This window comes from Phodopus roborovskii, unplaced genomic scaffold, assembly GCF_943737965.1.
Source record: "Phodopus roborovskii unplaced genomic scaffold, PHOROB, whole genome shotgun sequence".
NCBI classification, from domain to species: Eukaryota; Metazoa; Chordata; class Mammalia; order Rodentia; family Cricetidae; genus Phodopus; species Phodopus roborovskii.
Window position 1 is genome coordinate 25,036,649 of NW_026126482.1, and position 8,500 is coordinate 25,045,148.

Below are 8,500 nucleotides of genomic sequence, written 5' to 3' on the forward strand. Positions count from 1 at the left end.
GTCTTCGAAGTACAGTGGTTCTCATGAGATCTGGGTGCATCCTGGCAGTTTTGTTGAACTTAGTCCCCACTTTGAAGGCCCTAATTTGAAATAGTCACATTCTAGGATACTGACGGCCAGAGGCAAACAAGATTCTGCTAAAAACAATTGTGATGTTTCCCCCCCAATCCAATTTAGATACTTCTGCAGCATTTCCCCCTCCACAGTATGGGTGGGCCTAGCGTAATCAATGGAACCTCAAAGACTGCCTGCAAACTCCTGTGTAGCTTCGTTAACTCTTCCCTGAGTATAGATTTCAGACATGCCAGACCTGTTATTATAAAAGCTTGTTTCCTGTGGCAGGCAAACACACACACACACACACACACACACACACACACACACACACACACACAGAGAGAGAGAGAGAGAGAGAGAGAGAGAGAGAGAGAGAGCCCCTTCCCCCTGGCCTTATTTTTGTTGTGGTTTATTTTGTGTGTGGGAGGGGGCAAGGTCTCATTTTGCTATCTTGAACTCACTGCAATCCTCCTGACTCAGCCTCCAAACCTCTGGGATTACAACAGACATCAGCCAGAATGTCCCATTTACATCAGGGTTGACCATGGTTTAGTCATATTTAGTTAAGAGGAAATTGGGAATGCAGTCTTCATTCCAGAAACAATATACTCAGTTCAACTTATAGATACTGTGGTTGATGTGACTCTAAAAAGTCACAGGAAATGCACCGCACCACAACACAGCTCTTGAAGCAGATCCCCCAGAAATGGGCGCAGGGACCAAGTGCCTAGGAAGTCCCAGGCTCTTCAGTCCAGTTCCCTAGTGCAGAGGTCCAGCGCCACTCATCCCCGCAGCCACCGCTGGTGAGCGCAGACTCCGCTGCCATCCTGCGGCTGCCCAAGGCTCAGGGCTGCAAGCCAAGGGTACGCGCGACAGGCATCTCGGGGCGCGCACACTGCGCTGCCCGCACGGACTGCGCACCGCAGGGAGGGGCGGGGAGCCACATCTCCTCAGGGCAGGTCGGCCAATGGGCGGCCTCGCTGATGCTGTAATGCTCCATCTCGGCCTTTCATTGGCGAGCAACGCTCTGGCCTCGAACTAGTTAGTTTTTTTTTTTTTTTTTTTTTTTTTGGTTTTTGTTTTTCTTTTTCTTTTTTTTTCCTCCAGAAATTCAAATAAGAGGAAGTAAAATCCAAAACAAAAGCGGGGGTCCCTGAGCCCAGATCTTGGGGAGACATGGAGACGACGCCTCTGCAGCGCCTTTTTGGCCCTGCAAGGCCCAGGTACCTGGCAGACTTTAAAGTCAAAAGACACAGTGGTTGTTCACGTGTATTACGGTGGGGTCGTTCAGAGCCAAGGGTACTGGGACAAACTGGCAAGAAGGACACAGATTTGCAGGAACTGTGCGTGCCAAACTTGGCTGATCTCTGAACCATTTATTCCCGGAGTGTACCACAGTCCCAGAGTCCCATGGATCACAATGAAAATGCTCTTGGAAGGACAATGCACCACAGTCCTCAGCTGGCTGGCTAAGCCCCACAGGCCTTCACACTCGGCTTTCCAGACAGCACCATGCCAGGATGGAGCCTTTTGGCATAGCCAGGCTGTTGCTTGTTACCCACTCCTCAGACGGTAACTGGGGATGGGAGGTGATGGTTGAACAGTTCAGCGGTTCCTCCCATCCCCCCATTTTGCACCATGTTTCTGTCTCAGGTGGTCAGATCCCAGCCAGCCTAGCTTTCAGGACTAAGAGTCTTCTCAGCACCGGAGATGACAGGTCCTGGACACAGTTCTGCCCAAAGTGACCCCTGGGAGAACCAGGAGACAGAAAAATAAGCCAGTGTGCTGGGTACAAGAGTCAACTGACACCAGGTACAGCGATGACATCTCTTAAAAAGGGAAATGACAGTCTGTTGAGAGGATCAAAGTAAAGGAGAAGAAATGACAGTGGAGGAAGGGCCGGAAGTTCAAAGACTAGGTTAGTGTGGGCCTATTAAAGGAGCTCATTCCAGCAAGGGGCCCCTGAAGGACTCTCAACCCAGGGCATGACTCTGAGCTCCTAAAGTCATACTTACTCTCTTGGGAAGAAAGAGAGTGTCCTCAGCCTTGGCCAGCACACACCCTGGCGACAGCCAGTTCTTGGCCCTCAGATGCTGCCCCGATGTTCCGCCTGCTACCACTCAGGGAGCTTTGTTTAGGCAAGTGTCACATGATCAGAGGCCAGCAAGACCTTCAGGCCCAAGATGGAAGAAGCAGTTTGCTTAGTGGTGGGACAGCAGTGCCCTTGAAGCTGGGGACTGGAGCTGAAATGATAAGAAGAGTCTGGAATGTAAGATGAAAGGGGTGTGTGTGTGGGGCATACCTTGATGCAGTCTCAGTACCTAAGGGTTTTAGGAGCCCTTCACTCCGGTCCCAGGGTGACCTTGGACCAGTCATCTCAGCTGTGACCTAGTTTCCTTCCTTATAAAACAGTCGGGGGAGGAGCTTTGATTGTTGAAGGCCCCTCCTCTTCAGACTCTGTAAGCATCCTCTGTTTTGGGGAGGCCCCTCTTACCTACTGCAGCTGGTACCATGGGTGAGAGGCTGGGCAGATGGCTGCAGATGGCACAGTCATGCTCATGGGTGGGGTGGGGGTGCTGACACCCAGGGATGAGTCAAAAATGGTGCAGCACGAAGCCCTCTGTGCCTTCATCTATCCACATCCTGCTTGCTGAGACCCCAGGACCCAGTGACTAATGTGCATGTCTCCTGGAATGGCACAGGATGGCCCTGCAGCCGCCCCTGCAGGCTCTCCACCTCTCTTTACTGGCAGCAGGCAGCAGAATTTAGTAGGAAAAAAAACTCCTGCTTTCAGGAAGGTGAAGTCAGACTCCGGAGTGAGGCCAGGAGGCCAGAGATAGAGAAGCAATTTTCCCAGAAGGGGGAAAAAAGGGTTGGGCCACGGAAGCCCTGCTGTTCCTTCACCCCATAGACTCCAAGAGGAAGCAGCGGCCCTTTGCCCTCATTTGATAGCACGCCCTATCTTGAAGCTGTTTTCTGTGCTTAGCTAAGAATCTTTAAAAAGAAATCTGATGCAAAAGCAAAAACAAAACATTGTTCAATAATTATTTCTTGAACGGACAAGGTGTGTCGAATACAGTGTTAGGAATTGAGTGCAGGTTGGTGGCCCAGACAGAAAAACCCAGTCTCTGCTTAACAGACTTTGATTCAGTGTGTGTGTGGGGGGGGATAAGCTAGTAAATAGTTAATGAACCATTATGATCAAGGTAATGAAGAAGAAGATGCATTTGAAGATGGCCTTTGGTTACATGGTCAGGAAGGAGTTTTCTGGTCAGGTAGGGATATCCCTGCTTCTAGATGGGTCCCTTTAATGTGAAAACTGGGTACATGGCCAGAATGGATCACTGGGAAGCTGAAAGCACCTAGGAGAAATGAGCAGCCAGTACATGTAGATGAGTCAGTGATAGCATGTTTGTTTACCATGTATGAAGCCCTGGGTCAATCCCCAGTACCCACCCCTACTCCCCAAAGTAAATAGGCTAGTGAGTTGCCTTCATGGTCCTATGATTGGCATCCCTTCCCAAGCAAATGGAGCAATGACTTTTTCTCACTTCCCACAGGCTTGCTAAAGCACAACTATGATTTCATATCAAAGGCCAAATGCAGAGATTTGCACACAACATTAAAGACTGCCATCCAAACAGGTACCAACAGACTCAATAAAAGAATAAATTTATGACTAAGGAAGCAGCTCATATTCTAATCAGAGCAGAAATATCTTAGAGAAATATGGGATGACATCAAACTGTCATGAATTAAAAAACCCAACTAATTATGAAAAAACAATAACAGACTTTAGAAGTGTAAAACTTAATTATTCAAAAGTCACCCCAGCCACAGTTTAGAGAATGAATTGGAAAGGGACAAGGAGCCATGGTGGCCCAAGAGAGAGATAGCTGTGGCTCTGGGTAGGATGGAGGCAGAGGGCTTGGAAGAGATCAAGCACAACCAGATGTCTACAGGGCTTGCTAACTGTCTTTGAGACTGTGTGCGAGGTGAAGGGTGGGGAGCGCTCAGGGAAGTCATCTGCTCTGGGCCAGCGCTTTCCAGCTACCTGCTTAGATCCCTCTGTGTGCATCAGAATGAGGTGGACCTGGCCATCCATCACTGCATCCTCAGTCTGCACCTTGGAACCCTTGCCCTCTCCCAGTCATTGGAGAAGCATCTCCCCCAGAGAGCTCAAAAGTAAGAGGAGAGCTGAGTCCACACTGACTGTGGCTGTGTCCTCTTTGCTACCTTTAGGAGTCCTGGCTATGGAGACTATTCCAGAAGTGGTGTCTTAGAAGTAGACTCCTCCTAAATGGAGTGCTCTCTGTATCATGTTGTGTTAAGGAATCACCCCTACATAAGTGAAGAGAAAAATGCAGATGAACATAGAACAAAAGTCACCCTAGTTCAATCCCACTGTGGTGGATCCTGACAGCGCCAATGGCTCTCAGGATTGCTGCAAGCTGGATTGAGATGCTAGATCTTTCTGCACACATAGCAATCACTAAACTGTGACTTTAAAGACCCTTTCTCTATAGCATTCCATGCCATCCCTGTACTTCCCACTAAAGTACATGTCTACATGATAGTATGACTAAGGGCACAGTTGCCCTTCAAGAGGCTTAAGGTTCAACCTAGTATATATCTCACTGTGTTTTAAATGGCTGCCTTGGGGTCATTATGGAATCTATTTCCAATCTTTGGAAGAAATTTGAAGATCCCAGGCCAGGCTTAAGCAAAACCAAAGAGACCTATATTAGGATAAAAGAGAAAGGAATGGCTTTCTACATGGTCAGTATATAGCTGACAGCAACTCACCTGGGTAGGCTGTGTCATCTCAGCAAGAATCTTTGGAAAGTCGTCTTCTACAGTCCAAATTCTGCAAGTTCACAATGTACATCTCCCTTGGAGAGAAACACGCCTGACTCAGTTAACAGAAATGACCCTCTGAGGAGATGTAAATCCAGTTCTCATGTGACCTGTCTGGTAGTAGCTGAACCCAGTCTCTCAGAACACTTCGATACACAGGATGTGGGCTGATGAGCTGCTAGAGGACATCTTTGTGTCCCCATGCCCCTCAGGGGCCCCCTATCACAGCAAAGCCTCCCTTTGTGATCTTTTGGTGCTTTTCATGGAACAACTAGGGTGGTAGGGAAATAAGAACGGGACCAAAGATGCCACTCTTCTCTACAGCCCAACAAGGACTGGAAACTTCAAAAATGCTCATTCTGCATTGAGGTTGGTTCCCCAGAATCTTGCTCTGAGGTGAGCACTCATGAGAAGTGGCTTTCTGGGCAGAAGTAGTTTATTAAGCAGTGACCCCCAATGGAGAGTACAGAATAGAAACAGAAAGAGAAGGAAGAGAAGTAAGGCGGTTGAGCCAGCCAAGGCCTCATACTTTCAGAGTGACTAGTTTGTCCCATGAGGAGGTCTGGTAACTCAGAGCCACTTTACCTATCACTTAAGGGTTTCTATGACTTGGCTATGTCTTGATTATGTCTCCCAAAGGCTTGTGTGCTGAAGGTTTAGTTCTCAGTGTGGCAAAGTTGTGAGGTGAAAACTTTGAGAGATTGTGCCTATTATAAGTTCCTTTGGTGTCACCGTGACCAACATACCTGGTGGGAGTGACTTAAGGGAGAAGGTGCTATTTTGAACACAATTTTCAGGGAGTTTCAGCCCATCATTTTAATGGAGGCATAGTGGAGCTTATGTTAGTAGTCCTGTGTGGTGAGGTCTTGTCACATGGTAGAAGATCAAGAAGCAGAACATTCTAGTTAGGACTGAGGTTGGTGTAACTTTCATAGGCCTTCTCTAAGTGATCTACTTCTACCACCCAGCCCCAACCTCCTAAAGTGCTCACAGCTTCCAAGAATAGCACGGTAAGTTAGGGACCAGTGTGCAAACCATGAGTGTGAGGAGTGTAATTCAGATTCAAGCTGATGCAGGGCAGTCACACTATGCTCTCAGAATGGACGGGATCCCCAGGCTCCTGCAACCCACCCACTCCCTCTCACATACACACATACTCACACACACACACACACACACACACACACACACACCCTTGATCTACACATATTTGATGAGATTCTATCTCTCAACCATGAGGCTCTAAGCTAAGGTAGGTGTGACCACATCCTTCAGAAACTTCAGAGATGATGTGGTTTTTGTTTGTTTTAAAGATTTATTTTAGTTTTGAAGTTGTATGTGTGAGTACACAAATGGTATGTACACATGAGTGTGGCTGCTCAAAGAGTCAAGAAAAGTGTGTATTCTTCTGCAAGAGCAATGCATGATCTTAATCTCTCCTATATATAGAGGGCAATGGTGCCACATGATAGAAGAGATCTTTGAGTCATTGGGTCACCAGGAGAGCTACCTGATCAGAATCATCCACACTGGGACTCAGTATTAGTGAGAAGCAAACATTTATTATTAAGCTACTGAGAATTCAAAGTTGTCAGAAATTACAAATAACAACAATGACTATAGTAACAATGACCCATTATCAGTGTCCTCCTTTGTATTTGAGGAAACTGGGCTTAAAATAGTTGGGAGATGGAGGTGGAGCTGAGGTTTGGTATTTGGTGCTTTCTGATCCCTAGTGTGTGCTCACTAGCCATGCAAACTTTACATGAATGTATTGGATGAGTTGGTAGAACAGAGAGGAATATATAAGCACATCCTGGGTGTGATGATAAATCTTGATTGTCAACTCAACTGGCTTTATCATCTTCTTGGAAACACACATCTAAGTGTGTCTTTAAGGATATTCATAGAAATTTAACCAAGGAGGGGAGACTTGCCCTGCTCTCGGCTGCACCAGCCCATGAGATAGAGCCCTGAACTCAATAAAAAAGGAGAAAGCAAGCTCAGCACTGGCATCCAGTGTGCTCTGCTTCCAGCCTGTGTATGAAATGAAACCAGGAGTCTCACGTTCCTGTTGGGTGCCTCTCCCTCCCCCCCCCACATGATAGACTGTATCCCTTCTTAAATTGTGAGTCAAAATAAAGCCTCTTTCCCTTAGTCACTTCTCGTCTGGTATTTCATCATAGCAATGAATAGAGTAATTCATATACATGGTCTCTTGGGAAGGGCATGAATGGTAAGGGAGGACACAGAAAGGAACAGCTCCCTACAATTTAGATACCCCACAATTTTTCTAAAAGTATTCCTACATGCTTATTATGTGCTCTGTCCCCCAATGGTCTGAGTGTAACCAAATGTTTACTACATTGTGCTCATTTATTTGTCTGGAATGATTCTGTTTGCTAGCAAGACAAATGAGATGACCAAAGGGTCAGTCTCCAGTCCTCAAGACTGTACCTCTTTAACCTGATGTGGTTTGAAAGAAAATGGTCCCCAAAGGGAGTACTATTAGGAGGTGTGGTCTTGTTGGAGTAGATGTGGTCTTGTGGGAGGAAGTATGTCTTAGTGGAGGCTGGCTTCAAGGTGTCATAATTGCTCAAGATAGTGTCTCAGACTACTTCCTGTTGCCTGTAAGGTGTAGGACTCTCAGCTATATCTCTAGCATCATGTCTGCCTACGCTCCACCATCTCCCACCATGATGATCATGGACTGAACCTCTGAAACTGTAAGCAAGCCGCCCAATTAAATGTTTTCCTTTCTAAGAGTTGCTGTGGCCATGATGTCTCTCCTCAGCAATAGAAACCCTAAGTAGGACACCTGGGCAGAGGAAGCAGATAGCTCTGTGGAGCTTGAAGAGTTGGGTGCCTTTACACTTTCTCCATTTGTTTTCCTGCAACTAGAACTCTCTGTACCTTTGTTCATCCTGTCCAAGTTTCCAAGCCCTTCATGGGAAGCTAGGCTGTCTGCTTACCTGGGGCTGAGAGGTCATGGCCAGATAATGTGGAATCATTTCCTCTGTAAATGACTGGTTTGGGGGCTTACACAATGGTGTGCAGCTGTCAATGAAACTAAAAGAGATGTGTTTGGGAGGATCCTGCAGAGATTTTCATTGCTAAATAAGTAAATACATCAATAACTAGTAACTTGAAAGTAATAATTATTCATTTCTGCTTTTGTACCTGAGACTGTTGTGCTATTCCTGAAACCCCAGTATCCATTTATTAGCAGAGCAGCCATTAGCATAAGCCAAGCATTTAGGATGGCAGAGCAAAAAGATGGAAACAGCCTGGATTTCAAGCCATCAGGGAGGTGGTGGATTAAGCAGTCCTGGAATTGTATCCAGCCAGACTTGTTACCATGTGAGAGAGCAAAGCAGCTGCTTCTTCTGATCAAAGTTAGTACAGAATTCTATTCCTTGCAGCCAAATACCTCCCAACTGACTAGAGTGACGTTTTGTCAGATGCTCTCAAGAAGAGCACAGACTTTTCTATATTAGAGCCTGTTTCTGCTGTAACAAAGCACCTGATGAGAACAACTTAAGGAGACAAGGATTTGTCTTGGCTCACAGTTCAAGGACACAGCCCA